Source organism: Athene cunicularia, assembly GCF_003259725.1.
Source record: "Athene cunicularia isolate RWA chromosome 5 unlocalized genomic scaffold, athCun1 chr5_part3, whole genome shotgun sequence".
NCBI lineage: Eukaryota > Metazoa > Chordata > Aves > Strigiformes > Strigidae > Athene > Athene cunicularia.
In genome coordinates this window covers 1,525,983-1,547,597 of record NW_020799103.1, presented here as the reverse complement: position 1 = coordinate 1,547,597, position 21,615 = coordinate 1,525,983, and the positions used below count along the sequence as shown (strand labels likewise).

The 21,615-nt window shown below is 44.1% G+C and overlaps 1 long non-coding RNA gene across 1 annotated transcript in view; it reads right to left on the bottom strand.

Annotated features, from left to right (window-relative positions):
- LOC113481332 overlaps nt 1–21,615 on the bottom strand; it is a 658,441-nt gene that overhangs the window by 391,804 nt on the left and 245,022 nt on the right. The window lies entirely within an intron of this gene.

Below are 21,615 nucleotides of genomic sequence, written 5' to 3'. Positions count from 1 at the left end.
CGTCAGCGCCCTCAGCGGGCACGGAGCGGGGCCGGGGCCCGCCGCCTGCGCCCCGAACCCGGGTCACGACCCCGCTCGCAGAACTGGCCCAAGTTTCGGGTTTCCCCGAGTGCCGTTAGACCAGGTTTATCCTCCTCCTCCCGGCACAGCGCTCCTCCGCTTCACGATACCTCCTGGAAATAATCACAGGGCAGGCACAGCTGCCTGCTTGGGAAAATGTCTGTTTGCATAAGCGAAGTGGATAACTGGGCACCTCGGTGCCTGTTTGGGAAATAAACTGCCCATTTTGATGTGCAAACGTACATTTCCATCCGCCTCCGAAAGTTTGCCCAGCACAGCTACCACTTTTGGAGGTGGCAGGAAAATCACGTTACAGCCTTGGAAGGGTCAGTGTCGCCAGACGGCACCAACACACTCACACCGTGCTGGCAGAATTCACGGTAAACACCCTGTATATTACAAATGCCCTGGGCATTACCTGGGTATATAAGAAAAGACACGGAGCAGTCTCTCTGTGAACACCAGAAACACGCTCGTCCTGGTCCTTCGGCGGTGCCAACCCAGTAGGACAGCCATGCTGGTAACAGCCATCTTAGCCCGAGACTGACCCAGCAGCCTCTTGAACATGAGGCACTCAGAGCTCAGGCTGCGGTTCACACCGGGCAGCGCCTGGTTTTGACCTTTGTGGACCAAGTACAGAGTGTGTATGATGGGCTGTGCCAGCAGAAGATGCAATGTCCCCTCTGACCACACAAAATACTGACTGAAACCCCCTAAAACCCAGCCCTACAGAACGACACGTAACAAGCAACAGTATAAAATGAAGCTAAAGTTTGAGCAGGGGTTGGACAAAGGATTGGGAGAACGCAAAAATGAACCTATTTTAGAATACTTTCTCCTCACACAATTCCATACTGCTTGAAAAATTTCTTCCCCCAAGTCAGCTACAAGTAACCTCCTCACACATACATACACAGAACTTTTCTTCCACTCCTTTCCAAACAACTTTAGTAATATTGTCTAGTAAGTGTCTAAGTGCCTGCAATTTGTAAAATTCAATCACTCTGCAGATGTCTATACGAAAGTCATAATGTCTTGAGTTTACCCAACTCTTACCAACTCTTTTCCAAAGTTGGAACAGAAAATGGGAAAAAACATTGCCCCTAACCATAGTTTTTTAGTCACTGGACTTAAAGTCACTCTACTATGTTCACTGCACGCACAGAAATGTGAAAAGTCTTTAAATTAATGTGATTTTTTTTTCCATAAGGCTTGCAGAGAAAATGCCAAAGAATACTGACTCTAATTTCTATGTTTGTGCAGGGCCCAAAAGGCATCATAGCTCTGTGCACATGGAGGGAGAATAGCAAACTTCTGGACAATGGATAATAGAGTTTGAAAACTTCTTACCTATAGCAGTTCTCATAAATGAAAGCGATGAAAAATTTGCAGTGGAAAAGAAAAAAAGGGGTTGTTTCTATACCCATGGTTGTGGATGAACGCAAATCAAAGTCCTACCAGGTTGTAGCTGTGTGCCTGTATCTGCAGACAGATGGTTCAGCAGCTCTTTTGCCATGCAGAACTCCTTCAAGAAGAGTAATTAAATTTACCTGATGCCTGCACATTTTGCTGTTAACTGTGAGCATCAGGGAAAGCTCACAAAAAACTGATTGTTTCTCAGGTTCTGAACTCAAAAAAAAATGCTTAGGGAAGACTGGAAGTCTTCCACTAGCACAATGTAAAAGTTCATCCACAATCCACAGTTTACAACTCAAGGCTGAGTCCTGACAATATCTTGCTCACACCAATTAAACTACCAAATCTGAGCCCAAGATGAACAGCAAACTAGTATGGTGACTAAATCAGGGCACTTGCTGAGCCTAAGTCTGTGGGCCAGCTAGCTCCAGATAAAACCAGAGGCCTCTGAACGCTGAGATGGGGAAACTGTCAAGTATTGATCCTTCTTGCCTCTTGGCTCTTATAACCTGCAGGTTGTCATGTCATGCCATACCATATTGGCAGTCACTTCAGAAAATACATACCTGTAATCCCAACGAACTTCTGACAGAAAAAATCGTGTACTGAGGAGAGAGAAGGTCCGTGCATTTGTACAGAACGTGAGGATGAGGGAAGACATCAGTGTCATCCAGCCTGTTGTCATCCAGTGAGGGTAGGCTTCTTCGGAGGCCCTGTGGGTGAAGAAGGAAGGTACATTGGAGGCACATTCACACACAGAGAACTTTTCTCTGATGAACTGCCTGCCCTGTGTTTATTGGCGAATGGCTTATTCAGGTACACAGGTGCTCTGAGAATGACAAAAGTTAAAGAAAACAAGGGGACACTGGCACAAGCCCAGACAGGGGCATTTCCTAGGGACAAATGCTTTATCTCAGCTAGCAAGGAGACATACAAGTGGGGAAGATGGGAAATATATTAAGAAAGAGAAAGAATGAAATTCAAGAAATGAATGCCAATTAAAAAACTTCAGTGAGAGAGACTGGGGAAAGAGAAGAGACACAGAAAAAGAGGAGAGAAGGGAAAGTGAGAAAAAAATATTTGTGACTATAGAAGGAAGGCAGGAAGAATAAAAGTTAAAAAAAGGGGGATAAAAATGGAGAAAGAGAAACCTGAAAAAAAGAAGAATCAATGGGGCAGAAAGAACAGCTGAAGGAAAACCAGGTGGGAGAGCAAGGGAGACTACAGTTTATGAGAAGAAAACTAGGAAGTAGTAGAAACAGGAGATGGCAGTGAGGAAAGGGAATTAGCTTAACAATGAAAGGAGTAAGGTAAAGAAGGATAGAAAGAACAAGCAAAATAATATACAATTAGAGCATAGAAGTCTTGCATTTGTCAGTGAAATATTGTTATGAGTGCGAGTCCTGTTGAGACTGGGGAGGAGACAAGCGTGAACGTACTTAAAGGTAAGATGAAGGCTGGATTGTGGTTTACATACAGGAATCGCTTTGGTCTTCGTTAATGATACTACTGGTAGCAGGGAACATTCGTGAGCCTAACGGGAGAGTTGTAGTTCCCTTCCCCTTTGCTATGAGCTATGCCAGGTACAGGGCACATAACATACATGTTTCATCCCAGCCACCCAAAACCAGATGATGCTTTTAAGTCTCTAAGAGGTTAAAGTACCCAAAAATAGAGGGTTAACAGAATTCCTAGTTTACTCTAGGAATAAGTAAACTCTCATCTGCCTAGAGAGCACTGGCAGAAAAAAGCAAGATGGACTTTGCAAATTCTAGATCCAGAGCCCGTTTCGGACTTGTAATGGACCTCAAAGCTCAACAATGCTTGGATACGGCATTTTGGTTATAAACACTGAAAGAATTTTAAAACAGTATTTGGATTGCAGTTCAGATTAGAAAAAAAATCGCTAATCTCAGGAAATGCTTAAAAGCAGTATGTAGATGAGGGTTAATCTATGGTGTGCGAAGAGTTAAATACCCAAATCAATGTGTTGCTGAACATGCCAACAGAAATACTAGGGAGAAGCTGTAATGTAATGGAACAGAGCTCTCCATATTATAAATCTAGCTGCTGAGCTTTGTAAAGCGGCAGACAGTGTAAAGAATGAAAACAAATAACAGTTTAATAATGAATTACAATAATTGAGTCGAGAGGAAGCCAGGACATGAACCACGGCCTCAGAGCCCAACTGAGTTAAAATAGTACAGAGAGTGGAAATATATAATTTCAGACAATTCTGGTTGCTTATTTCTAAAGGTGAACTGAGAGATTTCTAAAATTACAGGACCAGAGTCCAGGGCTGTGTATTTCTCCCATTGATGAAATCACTAACATTAAAATGGTGTGGCTCTTGTCCTGCTTTAGAGCAAACAATGTAAGCACAGCAGCCTATTCCCTCTACTGATAGCAATAATTCTTAGCACCACCGATTGAAACAAACTGCTGTGAAAACCACTTGGGTGGTTGGGCTTTTAAAAAATATTTTGCACTACAAATCTTGTTGTGTTACCATCATTTTCTGCTGGGGGGGAAAAGGGGAAAAACTCTGCTATTCAAATTCCCAAATAATCCCTCTGATTCAACAAAATGTCAGGTTTCTGAGCACTTCTCAGCCTGCTTAATATGCAAATGGCCTATTTTCTTCCCTCCCTTCACTTTGGCCCTGATTTCTAATGGTATTTAGATGCTTGAAGTTATGTGTAGGTATTTTTAATCCTCTTCAGTACCTAAGTGCCTAATTTCTTTTGATTTCAATGGGTTTTAGGTTGGTACCTATTCTGGGAAATTGCAATACTTACCTAGACACGTGAACAGTAATAGTAATAGCAATAAAAATAACAATTATAATAAAAGACACCTTAATGTTTATCTGAACCACCTAAGTACCATTAGAGGCCTCCTTTAGATCACACTCCAGATCTCCATGCGAGGAGTATGTCGAAGCGCCTGAGAGCACCATCTGCTACGAGAGCTGTTGTACAAGGTCATTCACGAGCATTCCTTTATCTTACCAAAATGACTCCACAGGTGACTTTTACAGGGAGAGGCAGGCTTGCTGCTTTCCCAAATGAATTATTTCCAAGTAGGCCTTTCTCCAGCCACCAAAAAAACCCCACAAACCCTATTCCTGGTGTCAGCTTGTCCCCGCACACCCCTGCGGCAGCGCAGCCGGCTCTCCCTTCGCCTCGGAGGTTCCTTCCACAGGCAGGCCTTGCCTTTGCCCCCGTAACGCTGCTGCTTCCAGACCAGCCTGTGGCTGCCTTGCCACCACCGCTAAGGCAGGAGGTCCCACAGACCCGGCTCTCTGCTAGGCCTGGCCTGGGCATCTGTCCACATCGGTTGTACGGAAAGAAGCACGTTGTGGGATGGTAAAGTCATTAACCACCCAAATGTCAACGAGCAGCAGCAAAGGCGGGAGTCGTTACACCATCTTAACACAAGAAACGGAAGAGATTTCACTAGAGAAAGTGCCGGGCAGCTTCACGAGAGATAGCAGCTCCTGCAGTGAGACACCTTACACTTTCACAACTGACTCTGCTGAGACTGCAAAAGGTGCAAATCTTTTGGAGCATTTGGAGCTATCTGTTTATAAACAACGTCGGGTGTAAGCAGGCACTTGGGTGACACGGAACTGCTGGCAGTAAGCTGAGCTGTGTTTCCTGCTGAGGTTCCTCGGCCTCAGGTCAGGAGGACAAAGGCCACTTCCCACATCACACCAAGACATACACAGGCTCCCCTGGCTGCTGCTTCACCTAACCCCTGGAAAGCCACGTGCTAAGGGAGAATTTGCCAGATATTGGGAAAGGCTACCAAAACCAGTGAACCACAAGTGACAGTGTCTGAAGTGAAAACAAACTGTCCTGGACAGGGAAAAATTGTTTAACACACCTTATCCATAGAGAGTCCAAAGTATCACTGGAAGTTCTGATAAATACAAAACCAAACTTTATCTGAATTGGAAGGGATACTCGATATATGACCAAGGCAGGTAGGACAGGTTGCACACTGAAGGCCCAACTAGAATATAGTTAGCTTTATTTTACACTGATTTTTCCATTTCTCCGTTTGTAATGCAGGTAGAATCACACACGGTAAATAAAATAGGGAGAAAACCGAAGTGAGAAAGTCTGAGCTCTGCAGAGGTGTTAAGGTTGATGTTGCTAAGACAGGAGAAAGTCAGAAGAGATATGTCCTCTTGTCACGCTGTCTTCTGTCATCTGCATAATGAGACCTGCAAAAAGTACCTGAGTTCCTCTTGCCTCATTATTTTCTCAGTGCATATGCTTCTGGTATAATATAGAAACTTGTTCCAGGCACCTGCAAAGCTCAAGGCTTGTTCAGGACAGAACCGGGGAGCTGAGAGAGCACAGCACTGTTTCTGGGGCAGTTCAAACCTAGCAGGATTCAGTCTTCCTACTTTTGAAGGGGGCAAGTGGAAGAGGAGAGACGAAGGAAAGGAACTCTTAGAAGAATATATTGCTATTCCCTGTTAAACTTGACTATTTGGATGTTCAAATTAGTATAAAAGGAAATCTGAAGAGAGGTAATGCATTCCTGACTGCAACTAATCCTTGAAGGCCAAGCTTACGTGGCTTTTTGGTAGGAAAATTACAAAAAGTAATTTGCAGTTGGTTGGGTAATGAAAGAAGAAAAAAATCACCTAAAACTGCTGGGAAATCATAAAGGTGTATGGGTATGTAGTTAGATGGACTCAGTTCATGGGGATGAGAACTACTGAATCAAGTTTCTGGAATGGCCATTACAGAATTTGTAGTGGTAAGTATCACCATGTAAATCCCGACCTTTCCTCAGCCTTCCCAGGGGAAACCACAAATACTTTTCACTTAGCCTGTATTTAGGAAGACAGTTTTGGAAACAGGAAAAAGAAACGTAATCTGAAGATGTAGGAGCCACTGAGGCTCGCTGGTGCTCTAGCCTATCAGGATAGGATCCCTACCTTTAATTTTAATATTGGACTGCCTCTTCTCTCACTGCTTTTTCTCTGCCAGGTTCCAGCTATGACATACAGCGACTGAACTGACTGTGTTACTTAACTGAAATTAAACCAACTGTTTAAAGCTCTTGAAATTTGGAGTTTTGAAGGTTTGCAAGCTCCTGTGGATGGACTAGCTGCTGTGAAGCTTAATCCTGATTGCACAGGCTCTCTTTGTTCTGGCTCTTCTGCTGATACGCTTGTCACGTCTCAGAGAGAGCCCGTGTTTCAGGTGGCCCATGGAAATGGCAGACCACCTCAAAGAGGTATCCTGCAGGAAGAGCAATGCCTCTCAGAGGTGGGGGAATAACTGTACAGTCTTAACGAACAGGTTTTGGCAGGGGGAGGACAGGGATGGCGGCAGGTCACGTTAGTCAGCGAGCGTTCTCGGCTCAGGGCTGTGTGCCACACAGGGCAAAGCGCTCTGCCCGCCGCGGGCGTCACAGGTAAGTGGGACACACAAGGAACTGTGAATCACAGGGCCTGTAAGTGGACATTAAATAGCTGAGTGGAAGCATGTCAAACAATGAGGTGATGTAATGGACAAATGTTATCATAAACATAGAGAATCCTGACCTCATTTCACATATGATTTCATCTTAGGTGACCTCACAAGTGCAGTTTCTCTACCACCTGCACAGCCTTGTATGTTTTATGTGCTTCTTTTACCCTCTAGATCCTGAAGAAATTAGTTAATTTGTTATTCTTCACAATCAGTCCCAGATGGATGATGTCTGTCAGCATTTCCTGATTTACATAGCATTTATAATTTTCAAAGCACATTATAAACACTAAGCAGTTGATCCTCACACCACCCCTGTGCCCTAAGCATTAGTACTTCCTTTTTACCGACTGGAAATTGTTACGGGAAGTCAAAGCAATCCTCACAGTAGCTAAGGTAACAGCAGAACTCAGTGCCATCCAATTTTTAACTGCTCTTTACGCCTCTAGCACATCACACTTCCCTAATGCAAACGCATCTACCACACTGCCCTCCAGTAGTTCTTTTTTCTTTCTTATTTGCATATAAAAATCCTCTCCCTAGCTCTGTTATTTCTTGCAACTTTCTGGTCTCTGATACAGTTGGAGAGCCAAACTCCCAACATGTCCATAAGTCAGCTTCCAAAATACTCTAGAAACAAATGAGTCTAACTTTTGTGCCTTAAGAAACTGTATCCAAAATGTCTGTGAGGTACAATCAACAGTTTTAAAAAGTCTTCTTTTTAATTGATTCACTTAATATGAGGTCACAGAGTCATCGAAATTCCTTGTGGGTACAGAACTGAGGTTCACCGAAAATCGGGCCCCAGCTGAGCTTTGGTGAATTTTTAAAGCAAGCAATTAAATGGCTTGTAAAAGAGAGGTATTGCAGAGCTGACATCAGTAACTGTTGGAAAGAACTTAAACTCAGAATGGCTGCGTTCTTAGCTGCAGTAGAACATTCAGCAATGTTAAACTCCTTCCAAGCACATACAAAGGGAAGTAGTTTTGATTTATTAATAATAATGGCCTTACATACATAGTTACAGGCAGGTGAAGGCTTTTGAGTCACTTCTAACTGCCGAAGGCAAGTAAAGAAGAAACGCTGGGTAGTAGTTAGACAAAATTAGAAGCCTGTAACCCCTTCCTTGGGCAGTGTTTCTTCATCTAATCTTGTCCGTACTAGCCAAAAGTAGTGGTACCTGGCTGAACTCCGCTAGTACATCACAACCTACCAGTCTCTCAGCACAGAGCGGCTCTAGAAGCCCTCCGCTCATTTGAGTCACAGCATTCACACAAATAACTACCCAAACAAAAACACAGTGCAAGAATTTTTGTTAGATATTGTCTTCGCCTTCCTTCTAAAAATTGTTTCTTCCTTTTAAAAGCGTTTTCCCCATAGTGGCACAGGTGAACCCAGAACCTTATGCTCTTAAGGATAAACCTCCCCAACTTTCCGTGTTGCAATTCATGACTTAGAGGTTTGCTTTCACATCAGATGCAATGGACACCACATGGGAAAAGCCAGGTGCCCGAGAACGACATTCACCACAGGTAAGTGAGAGGTACCTAGAACCAGCTAAAAGGGAAACCCTTAGGAAAGCAGTTAGAGCTCTGCTCTCTGTCAGCATAAAGTCACCTTGTTTGACATAACAGGAGGGGTTCTCTTGCAATTCAGACCCTAGCTGCCTCTGCTGAGGGTGAGCGTCTCTGCTTTTGCTTTTCAAACTGGCAGCTGGCCTCCATGCTTTACAGCAGTGAGAGGGAGAAGGTGACATACTGCCTTTCACTGTCCTTCCCTGGTAGCAAAGTAGATAAGCTTTGGTCTACTCAGGACTGAAGGAAACTTAAGTTTAATGTCCTTCTCTGCCTCAGAAAAACAGAGTCCTCCCAGCCCCGTGGTGAAAGCACTACCTAGCAGCAGGCACCTCTGTTGCAGAACAGTAGGTTCTCCTTCAGAGTTATTTGCTACATCTTACTGTGCTCCTTGCAGAAGAAAGCAGTGGGTCTGTTCCAGCTTTTCTGGGCAAGCCATTAGTGGACGTAGCCTTCCAAACTGGGAACCGAAATGGCGTAATACCTCCTCTTCCACAAGACCAGAAGCACAGCCACCAGTATACCTTCTCAAACAGGTCAGTGGACTTCATCAATTTTGTGTCCTCGGTGTAGCCTGGGCAAAATTTACTTGTTGGCTGCATCTGCACTGGAATTAGGCATTAAGACATCCCTGCCTTGTAACTCCTGCTCACTCTGCTCCATTTTGCAATAAAAGAATTAAATGTTGAAAATGGGCCAGAGGAAATGGGCAATCTGAAGTCAGTTGCAAGGACTAACTGCTCAGAAGAAGCACTCATTGATTTTATATTTGATATCAGTAGGCTAGGCACGCATGCTCCCCCTGACCATGCATTATAGCAAAACAATGGGGAAAATGAACTTGCATAGGATCGTGTTGGTTTAGTAACATATCGATATTAACATCCTACATGTATAAAACATTGTCCATATCTTTTTGGTCTGTTTTCTTTTCTCTAGAGTGACTGTTGTCTAACTTGTAGGTGTCTCATGAATTCAGGCCAGTGGAAAGCAGTAAGTAAAAACTGTTGGTTTGAAACGCGGGTTTGTTCTGCTGCCCAGGTTTGAAGGGGTGAGATCCTTACCTACGTTTCATTCCAGCGCTGGCTCAGATGCATAATGAGCCAGTTACAGTGGCTTAGCAAGGCAATGCAGCATATCAGCTGAACCATGGCTGCTCGGTTATGTCAGAGCTTTTCATGGCATATATGGGACTCCTACATAGGGAATATGAATTAGGCATCCAGGCCACAGCATTGGGAAGGGACTTTTACTCCTGCCTACATAGTTTTTAATCTCCAAAACCATGAAAGGAGCCATTACGGTGTGGCAAAGGAATGACTGGGTGACGCGTGTTGTGCTGCTTCTACGGCACCACTGTTAACAACTGATGGCTTATGTTATTGGTGAGGAGGAGAGTTAAACTATTAAAAACCTAATTTACGTCTCTTTCTTCGCTGTGTGACTCAAACCAGTTTTGCAATCTGTTACAGGTTAACTAGCCAGGGTTAGGCAGGGTGGGGCCTGTAGCAGATTGCAAAACTGGTTTATTGAATTCACAGAGCGAGAAAACATCCTTAAAAATAGGCATTCTAGAAGAAGACCAGATACCTTGCTGTCAATTACTGCACATCATGCAACAGAACAGATTTTCAGGCCTCTCGGCTTTTGGTGCTGTGTTGAGTGAGACACTGCATGCGAGTCACGTGCCAGCGGAGGCCACCCAGCGCTGTGCTGGCCGAGGAGCGTGCCTTTCTTCCAGCCTGGGGCTATGCTCAGAGGCACACCCTCACCTGCAGCCGCGCTCGCTCCTCCACAGCTCTGTGCGCCAAGTGCAGCTGGTTAATAGATCACAGATCAGATCAGACCGACCAGCTGCTTCCAGCATATGGGGTCATGGAGGAGGGGAAGCTGCAGGGCCGCTCTGCAAATGGGCGAGATGCAGGTCTGGAGCTGTCTGGAGATCAACAGGTGATTTCAAGTAGGGGAAGAAATGAAAAAGAGCTGTAGTGTTTTCAGGAAAAGAGAGGAGGAATGCAATCTGTTGTCTCCTGCAGAGTTTTGCTCTTTCTGAGAGGGCAGGCAGAAGTACAGAGGATGGAGTTGCAGGCTTACCTTGTGGGGTCTCTTGTACAGCTTCATCTGGACATGGGATGTACCACACAAGGCAGTGACACAGGTGTATCTGAAAGCTCTCCTTCCATGTTACACTGAGGAAGCTGGGATGCACAAAGAATGGGAAAAAAACTATTAAATTACATCCAAAGTCGATTGTAGATGTGTTAAAATATGTGACAGGTGGTTTCAGAATCTTGTACGCTCTCTTGTTATCAATGCAGCTTTTCTTATTGCTTCCAGACAATAGGAATTTTGGCACTGTACAACACTATCAGAGAAGAGGGAACCATCTACTTTTCTTTATGCAGTCAATACCGTCATTGTCCTAGAGAGATTTCCTAGTCTGCAGCCATAGAAAGATCATCAGAAACTGAGAGCCTCGCTCACTCACATTAGTGGGCCCTTCATATTGCTCCGGCAATATAAAAAGGTCCTAAAGTTTAAGTTAACCTGATGTGAAACTCACTTTAGCAATCCTTTACATTGTCATGACAGTGCACATCTGTCCCTGCTATAAACACAGCACAGCCATGTTAGGGTCTGCATGTGCCAGGGTGGTCTGGGAGTATCTGATCCTGCCTCAGCACAGGGCCAGACTGAGTGATTTTCTGAAATCCCTTGCAGTTCTGTAGTTCTAAAGGTTTATGTTTTCTAAAAGAGACAATTTCTTTGTGTGTCAGTCAGTGTGGTCTGCTCTTATCCCCAGAACGTTACTCCGTATTTTTGCAAAGGCTATCAGTTTACCCACCGTAGTAGTGAAAATTAAAAACTACATTCCTGAAATTGGCCCGTTTCCTAACAACATACCAAAGAAAAGCAAACAGAAAAGGTATCACACATAATTTAGTTAAGATTGCTTCTTTTGTATTTGCTATAGTGTAAACATATATTCCCTTCTTGCTCTCCCAAACTGTCTAGCCCAGCTGAATTGCGAACTGTGATTCTAAGGATAGCTAACTTCTGTGCTTTTTAAAAATGTCATTAAAATTTCCCCCTTTCATCTATAAATTCCCCAAAACTCCTTCAAGCCCTGCTCTGTCTAAATAAAAGACTTATTTTCTCAAAAGATGTCAATTTTAAAAAGAGGCTGTAAGCTTTGTTCCTAAGCACAGTAGCCCCTATTTGTTTCATATTCCTATTTGTTTCACAGCAACAACTGCTGGGAAGGGACCTTCATGATACCTCTCAGTGAAACTCCAGATTTTACAGCTATAACGTCCAGGACCAAAATCATTGTTCATGTCAAGTGTTAATCCACACGTCTCCTGTCCCTTCTCCATGGAAGTGGACAGTGTCAAACCAAGGCTGTTCAGATTTCCTCATGTCCCCCCACAGAAGAGGCATGGGAATGCCTTCCCTACAACCTGCAGTGCAGCAGAGGGCCAGGTAAGCATCTGGCTTGGGTAACGAGTCGCTTCCCTGTCATCCCATAAAGCTGCTTCGGGGGTAACTAGCCCACGCGGTGCTTGGGGCTGCGGCGGCCGCGTTACCTGTGGCACTCAGACAAGCTCTGTCACCCCCTGCAATATCAAGTACCCCTACAGGGCCAGCGTAGCCCTGCTCCCAAGCTTTGATAATAAAGGGACTTCAGTTTGCGTGCGTGTTAGTGTCAGCCTTTTGTAATGTCACATTTGTGCTAGAGACAACAGTCCCAAAGGAACTGGAACCAGAGCTAGCATTTCCCTTCCCTGGAGTCACTGGAGCAGCCCTTGGTTAGAGCTGCGGTCTGGGTGACTGGAGTAACGAGGTTCTGCAGTCCATAATTTTGCACTGTGCATTTCCTCCCTAAGGAGTAGCATGGCTGGTTTATTGAAATCACACACAAACAGGTCTTAGTGCATTTCTTAGCGGTTGATGTCGGAAAAAAACTCAGATAGCCTAATTGTGAAATAAGCCGGTGGAACCTGCAGAAACGTGGGGTTTATTCCTGGCTTCCTGACCAGCTGGAGGGCTGACTTCAAACAAATCTTTTAACCCCTTTGTGTTTCAGTGCCCCTCAGCCATAGGAGAGGTTTGCTCACCCCCGCTGTGCTACTGCCCTGTGCCCGCACGGGCTGAGCGCATTCTGGGAGCGATGCTGGGCAGGCCTGTCCTACTGCTGACCTCTGACACCTGCTCCCCGGGGAACTGCGGCGCTCCGGCTCCAAGGGCACCCAATACAAGACCTCTGCCAGCACTCAATCCACTAAACAAACATGTCTTTTGATTGTTGTTACGATTGCAGTTGGTTGACAGAAATCCCATAAAATTAGATGCGGTAAAAAATAATAAAAACATTTAATGTTGAAAAAAAGTGACTTTGATATTAAGCACCAAGTTGGCATGAATGCCTGTAGCGTCACACACAGCCAAACTACTCATGCTCCTTCCACTCACCGAGAGGCTTAGGCCACCCTGACCAGGCCCCTTGGGTCCCTACACCCCCCCGCCACACCCCTTCCAGGAGAAATCCTCAGCAGCCCCCTCTTCCACTCCAAGCTGAAGCTACTTCAGTAGCTTTAAAAGTGCCCCTGGGCTGTGCTGCTCAACTCCAGCTCAGACACTGCACTCGATGAGGCAAAAAGACACTTTGCCATGACTTCATGCTCTGGACCACAAGAAAACCCAGCAGTGACACGGCTGTCCCCACCCTCTGTTCATGTAATGGCCATATCCGATCATTAGGTGTAAGCCATTTCGTAAACCGACATCCTAATTTTTAACCTGCTGCTCTGCAGGTCAGTTATTAGATTAGATCTGCAGTTATTTTTTACCTTGGGATGATCTTTTATAGCATGTGAAGTATTATGAAAGTTAGCATTTTTCCAGGGCAATAAAATTTGCATTTCAGAAACTTCTGAATAAATATTTTTAAGAAAAAATATAAATATGTTAGGTAAAGTTTAGTTTATTTTAATTTTTATGACTCCTCTGGATGGCAGGACAGCTGTATTGCCTGCATAACATATTTTTTAGAGTTAGAAATATATAGCCATCTGTTCAGCTCATAACATGTGTTAATAGGTATCTCAAATTTCAATTCAAGAAATAACCATCTTAATAAATAACGTAACAGCAGGAAACTTGGGTTAAGTAATGGAGACCTAGCTGTAGTAGTACTACATCTGTTTAAGTTAGTCATTACAGAAATATTCAGGTACGAAGTACTTGGCTTAAATGGGACCTTTAGCTAAAAAGCATTAGAAAACTGCATTTCCTCGAAGTCTGAGACAGAGACTAAGAAAAAGACATAGCCAAAAGATTTCCAGCTTTATGTTGACACTTGGATACATTTTACAGAGATGAGAGATCTTTATATATAGTTATAGGTTACTACATACCCACCCAAGCTTCAGAAATTTCTCCTATGGACTTGGGGTGTCAGAGACGACCCTTTAGATAACTTCAGACCTACCTGGATTTGAAGTTCAGACCACTAATTCTAGAGAAAGAAAAAAGCTCATGCAAAATGCTTGAGTTAAGGCCACCATTACATTAATCTCAAATTGTGCAGCCCCTGTAGGACAATATCCTACTTAAGTGGTCTCGGTGCAGATAACGCTCAGCTCTGAATTTAATCTGGAAGGTGAGTTAGTACTGGATGCTCGTAACCTATACTTGCCTGGGTATGCATGAAGTGAGACTAATCACAAAATAAACTAAAAATAAATAGGAATTTTTTTTTAACTTCTCCAAAAAGCTCTTTTTGCTGCACAGTAAGAGGCAGTGTGAAGGGCTGTAACTCTAGGTCTTTGGTTGCCAAGACGAAGAAAATGTCACTCTCAAGCAGATGGTGCTACTGATGCAGAAGGTCACAGACTTGGAACTTCATTTAAACAATCCAGAACAAAAGCAAGGGAATGGAAGGCACTGTGTGTTATTATCTGTGAATACTGAAAAGAGGGTTGAGGAAGCACAGCAAAAAGAGGAAGACCAGTTTATCCTTGGATTAGCTATAGAAAATGCATTGGGTTTCCTTAACAAGAACTAGAGGGAAACATAAGCCACCAGAAGAAATCATGGTCAGATCCTCGGACCTCTATAGATGAGGAACCACAGAGGACACAATGTCACCATCATCAGGAGTCCTTATGCCATTTTCCACTGCAGGGATGCACTCGAGTCCCCCACCAACCACCCGATGCTGTTCCTGGTTCAGCCCTTAATTTTAGGACTGAGAAGCACAGAGAGCAGTTGACATCCTTCTCTTGTATTTCTACTCATCTTCCAACTGCCTCAGCAGACTGGTGAATTCCAGTCCTTTGTGGCTAGCACGGGGCAGATGTCACACTGGAGAAGTTAAAGTACCTTCACAGGAACTAATTAGGGGGTAACTTATTAGCGGAGAAACCACCAAGTTACGAATAAACTGTCAGTTGCTGTGCCAAGTAACTTGCATCAGCAGTTACAGATGTAAACGCTCTGGGTAAAAGCACACTCACTAGGAGCCTTTCAGGGGCTGTGCAGCCTCTGTCACAGGAACAGTTTGGTGATTCCTCTGTCTGTGCCAGCTACAGAAGGGTCTGGAAGATCTGTGATCTTTATTCGACTTCTGTGACATGAACATGCACCCGTCTTTGCTATTCATTAACCACCTCCCTCCTCTCCCCCAACTTCTCAGCTCTTACGGCTGTGAAGAAAATGTGATTCAAATGTATTTTGAAACAGCGAGATCTTCCCGAGTCTGCGGAGAGCCTAATAAGAGCCTTGTGAATATGAACTGCCCTATTCATATTAATCAGTAGCTTCATTGGTCTCACAGCCTTGGAACTGATAATTTTTCAACAATATACTAAAATTAACTGAATTTTTCATGTGGGCTTTGCCACAGACACAGGACATTTCACTTTGTTTCTATACTCTGCTGGAATCTCTCAGCAGCTGTTTCTATCTTAGCATTCTTCCTACAAGCAGAAAACGTGAGGAACTGTGGTACATGATCCCCACTTTCTCCATTGAGTCAGGCAGCTGTGTAAGTCCCCTCCGGCTCGGCCCCTGGTCGTGTCACCACTCTGAAGTGACATCGGTAACCGAACCCACGCCGAAGTTCCATCTCCTGGCACCCAAACCGTGCCTCTCTATCTGTATAAACTGCTATTGCCACACGACAAACTGCCAAACCATCTATCTATAATGGGCAAAACCAACCAGTGTGTTGTATTTTTTCATGCTCTCCTCTTCACTAAGACAACTTGTAAACATCTGAGCAGCTTCAAGCAGTTGCACTCTAGAGCCTATGAATCTGAGCAGCTTTCAGAAACGCGCAACCCCAAACACAGAAATACCTCCCACACAAGTAGCCTTCCATAGCTCAGCAGCAGACACAGAGTTTGAACACTCTTGCAAACAGGAAGACACACGACATCTGACTGGAAAGAACAGCTTTCTATCTTAAATTTAAAATGTATTAAAAAAACATTTTTATCTTCCATTTTTGACTTTCTCTCCCAGCCTGGATTTTGTATCTGTCTCTTGTTAAGATTTACATGAAAAAAAAAAAAAAAAAGAAACACTCACCTTAAAGTTTTCTAAGTAAGAAACTAGCTGTTGGTACAATATTTCCTATGTGTTAGTATTCCAGGACTTCCAGAATACGATTAAAATATTATGAGCCGCTTTTATGAGAGCTGAAGTCATGTAAGGAGATTTATATAGGCCATTGCAACCTTCCTATCAACTGTAACTTTGCTTAAGGCTACTGTTTATGCTTTCAGAAAATACTGAAGATATCTAAGGTCTAAGGCACCAGAAAAAAGGAAAGGGAGACAAGCATCTGTCATGGTACATAGAAAATGAATCCTTCTGGCAACTCCTGCCCAGCCCTAGATTAATATGGATTTACAATTAACATCATCAGTGAATCAAGCAGTGTTGTAATTGTTTTTGCAGCTATTCCAAAACTTTCTTCTGCACAGACATAACCTAATTCTAACTTAGTGAGACAGAACAGCTTGACACATTTGTTATCTAAAGACCACTTCAGCCAAAGAACATAATGAAAAAGCATGGGAACTTGACTCAGGAGCAAAGGCTCTTCTTTAATATTTGTTCCAAAAATAAAAAACCCTCTCCCCCCTACATCTCTCATTATTTCTTATTCTTGAAGCTCTAATTTTGCCCTAAGGACTGCTTCAAAAATACATTCTCTTTGATAGGATTGCTTAATACTGCTCAGTCAAGTGGGATTAGAGCCTTCTGAGGGAAAGAACATACTTATTCATTTTCTTGACTAATTAGTTAAAATGACTTGGGGAAACCTTAGTTGTAGAATAAGAATATCACTCACCTCCTCCTCACGGTGGGGATTAATACCGAGTGTGTGGTGCTGCTCGGTGCCCAAGTGCAGGTGCAGGAGCCCTGCCGCACCAGCCCCGGCACCTCCTGCAGCAAGGCGCTGCGCCTGCAGTCCTCACGCTGCAACTCGGAGCAAACCTGCTATTCCCTCTCACAGGCACGCTCCTACCCATTTCATCACCGCAGCATCCAAGGGCTGCTGCAAAGGGGGACTAACCAAGCACGACCCTGTTCTGAAGTCATTCCTCCAACTGGTCTTTGGGGAGAATGGAGTGAACGCTCTGCTGATGCGCCAGTAGAGGGAAGGGGATGTACCCGTGCCCCGACTTCTGGAAGCGACAGGAAGATGAGCTGGAAAAGACCAGGCACGATGGAATCGATTTCATGCCCTTCCTTGCCCATGCTATGGCCAGACACAGCCAGTCTTTGCTGGGAATTAAATGGCTAAACATTCCTCCAAAAGCCTCCAAGTTTCTTTCCGTATACTCAGAGACTTTGTAGAGACACACATAACAGACAAACAGAACGTGCCTGAACCATGTGAACACCGAAAGATTACTTTCATAGTTTGTTCAGCTATGAAGTTTAAGAAGAAAACAAGGACTATCACTGTGTGTGGCACTGTGTTTTCCCTGTGTGTTACACCATCAATACACTAAGGTATTGACACTTGAAACCATTTCCAGTAAGGCTGGGACAAGACAAAATCAAACTCAGGGATCTGAATCTACAGTCCTCACCAAATCGAAAGCAGGATTGTTGACATGTATACAAATAATGACTCAGACCTTAAAAATCCATGATGTTAACTTACATTTGTGATTTTTTTTTTTTAGACCCAAGACTGTATTTAGAGTTTGTTACACGGGTCCAAGAATACAGCCTTGCCATTGCTTTTGCTACAGTTGATTTGCTGGAGTATTTTTGTTGTCCAGTATGTAAAACTATCAGGGTGTGATGTAGAAAAACAGGCTTTATGGAAGACCATGAGACCAAATTGAAATGAACTTGCCAGCAAAGGCAGAAAGGAGTTTTTCTTGTTCCTCAGCACCACTGCCCACCGGCTGAGCTCCACTGGAATAGCCGCACAACAAAGAGCCGGTCCCAACACCGACCCCTGAGAAATGCCCCTTGTCACCGCTCTCCACTCAGACATCAAGCCTTTGATCTCAAGCCTCTGAGTGTGACCATCCAGCAATTCCTTATCCGAGTGGTCCATCCATCAAAGCCATGTCTCTCTGATTTACAACAAGAATGTCGTACAGGACAGCGTCAAAAGCTTTGCCCAAGTCCAGGCAGATGAAGTCAGTTGCTCATCCTTATCTAGCAGCGTTGTAACCCCAACACAGAAGGCCACCAAATTAGTCAGGCACAATTTGCCCTTAATGAAGCATGTTGGCCTCCTTTGCCTAAGTGTCCAGTCACTAGTAACACACTGATAAGCTGGGGTTTTTTTTGTGTAGAACCATATGAATCAATTTAGGTAACACCAAGGTAACATGGTGGGAATTGTCACTTCCTCATGACCAACCAGAATCTTTCACTTGCTGTCACAAGTCAATAGATGCAAAAAATAAAACAAGAACAAAAATAACCCAACAACATCATTCTTAAAGCACTGCCAGAGCTTCCACTTAGACAAGAGCAGTTGGGCCTATTACAGCAGGTAATGAAATCCACTTCTCTGTGACAAAATGGGACCTAATCATAAGATTTTATTGCTTGTTTCTCTTTCCTGAAGAAGTTCTGTGCTCAAAAATGGTCTGAGCTTGACAATATTAACAATACTGATTCTGCTTGACATTTTTTCTGGACTTTTGCAAAGACCCCTTGACTAGAGCTGAGCTGTAAAAAAAATAGCATTTTTTAAAAAATGTAGCAGAATATGATGTGTTGCCATGTCCACCAACTGTGAACATGACTTTTCATCAGCTATAGGGATTGATTTAATTCAGCTGTAACCATGAGGCTTCTGAAAAGCACAATGGGACCTCTGGGACTCTGCAAGCCTCCCTGAGAGAGGCATTCTATGTCCAGATTTCTCTGTTAGGATTAAAACCACCACACCAGACAAAAAGGAATGTGTGACAGCTTCGGAGCAGTTCTGTTCCTGAATATAAGTACTGGCTCTGGGAAGGTGAGACTGGGAACCACAGAGAAGGGGCCAGGAGTTACTCCCTTTCTTCAACAGTGCACAGCAGTGACAACACCTGCAGAGCAAGCACAGGTTGAAGTGCTGGGCACAGATGCTATACACATTCCACACTCGAAACAGAAGAGTCACTTTGCCTTCATCTTGCTTCACCAGTGCTTTGGAACAGCCATGGGGAGAAAAAGACTTGAGTCTATGGGAGAGGTGGCTTTAGGGATATTTCTGGGCAGGCCTTCAATCTCATTTCTTAGCCATGTTTCCATGCGCGTCCACGAAGACTAGAGTGAATTGTCAGTCATCTTGATCCTTCCCCAAGTCAATGCAACAGGTCCCAGGGAGGAGAGACTCAGTTCCAGATTCTTTTCAGAGCTAACGGTATCTCAGAGTTTCATTCCTCACACCCTGGCTGCATGTGTCAGGGCCTCCCCCCTGCTCCTTCTCATGACAAGCCTGAAGAGATCAAGACTCAGTCAGTCTGGGATGGGAGTCAGTGCTTCTAGGAGATGAACCTATCTGCTTCTCGGGGTAGGGCATAAGGAAAGGGAGTAAGGACAGCCCACAAAGGTAACAGTCAATCATGGAGTCATTCTGATTCTGGTGGGTACAGTAGCTACCCACCTTTAACTTGCCTGGCCTAGCAAACTAATTCTGAGCATGCTGGGGATGGAGGAACCAGGATCTTACAGACTGTGTAAGTCTGAGATACAGGCATGTGTGCAGTCCGCCGTCCGTGCTAGCTTCATATCTGAGAGAATCCAATACAGCATTTTACCTTCCCCCAGAGCATCAGAGCTAGTCTGAAGAGGCTGCTACATAAAGCCTTTGCTAATACATCTGCACAGAGCAAAAGAACATCCATCAGGGCCAATATTTGAAACATCATACCACAGGGCTATCCCTGAGAGACCCAGCACCCGTGGAAATGGGGCACGTTTTGCTCTAGTCGCACACTCACCATTGATCATGTGAATGGCTCTGAGTTTACTGCTTTAGGAGCACAAATGGCACCTTAGAAGCCTGCTGATGAACTCCTCTGTATCAGAAGGTAGCCCTTTTCTTGACAGATATCCTGTTGTCATGAGGCTGCTGTGGTGCAGGCTAGCTGTGCTGTCTCGTGGGCTGTGGGCAGCCCCTGGCTGTCCACGTGTATATTATCCAGACCTACATGGGTGCACTTGGGAGAGTGATGAAAGGGCAAGGGTTTTTCTGAACATCCTATGAAACTTGTGAAGAGTTAAATCCTACAAAGTGTGGATATTCATAGGTTTGACCTCCAAAGATGCTAAAGTGATAGTCTAGAGGACTATGAAGGAACAAAAGCCTAGTCCTTCACAATATCTGGGCGCCTAAATCCTACCTGTATTAGCAGGAACTAGGCCTTGGAGGATGTAGGACAATAGTTCAGATTTATTTAGACCAGTGCCCACCACAGTCCTAGTGCTTCAAGCTCCTGGTTGACTAAGCCTTGGCGCCAGACAGTAAGGAATGCTTGACATTGGCAGTGAGTTGGGCATGTTTGACAAGTCCAAGTAAATTATCCATGGTCGTGGTGGAAACAGAGTGGCCAGGTAAGCAAAGGAAATCACCTTACTGCCAGAGACATAGTTCAATGCCTAACTATGGTATTGTACTTCATTTCAGAAGTCATAAGCAGTCCTAACTGAAGAACTAAACCAATCAAACTCTTAAAATATTTCCCTGATAATAATGTAACTGGCTGGTTGGCTGCTGCAGCCAGAAGATCTAAATTACAATAAGATGATGAACTGATGGTACAAAATAAGGTTACAACAGTAATTAAACACAGATGTCTAGCAATGCAGGTTTGGTTATTAATCTTGCTGGGTTAATGCTTTGGCTAGGAGGCAGTTAAACTTTTGTATTTTGAATTTGATCTTGTTGTGTCATGGAATGAATTTGAAAGTTCTGTAGGTGGTATCTATCAAAAAACCTTCCAGTCTGAAGCACACGATGAGCGTAGGACAAATGTTGTACGTTGATATGCATTTGTGATCACATCATAGATATTCCTTACATCAAGACACTAACACCCACACATTCTCTGCCTAGACACTGCGAAGCGAGTCCTGTGGGGTCAGGGAGACCACTCTGGGTTATTTCAGAGGAAAGCAGTTCATCTGCAACACAACAAGCTGTCCTGCTTTAGAAAACAGCAGTTCTACCACGGCGCATTCTGAATTACAGACACGCCTCAGATGGGCTCCACAGATGCCAACAAACCACTAGCCTGATTCAGATATCCCATCTGTCCGAACGTCTACTGCATTTCTCCAGATCTTTAGGTATATTTTTAAAAGTTTTTTTTGCCTTCTCTCTTCTCCCTCTCACCCTTGTCCTCCAACATCCCCTCCTTTAGGATGTAATGCCCCCGAATGGCTTTGGGGCAGCTTTTACAAAGGAGACACTTTCTGGACGTTGTTCTGACTCACCACAGAAAGAACAGTCCTCTCCCCTCCTCGAACAGTAGTGAGCACTCTTAATTTTGGAATGCAAAAGCCCTGAACCGAGTCCATCCCTAATGTAACTC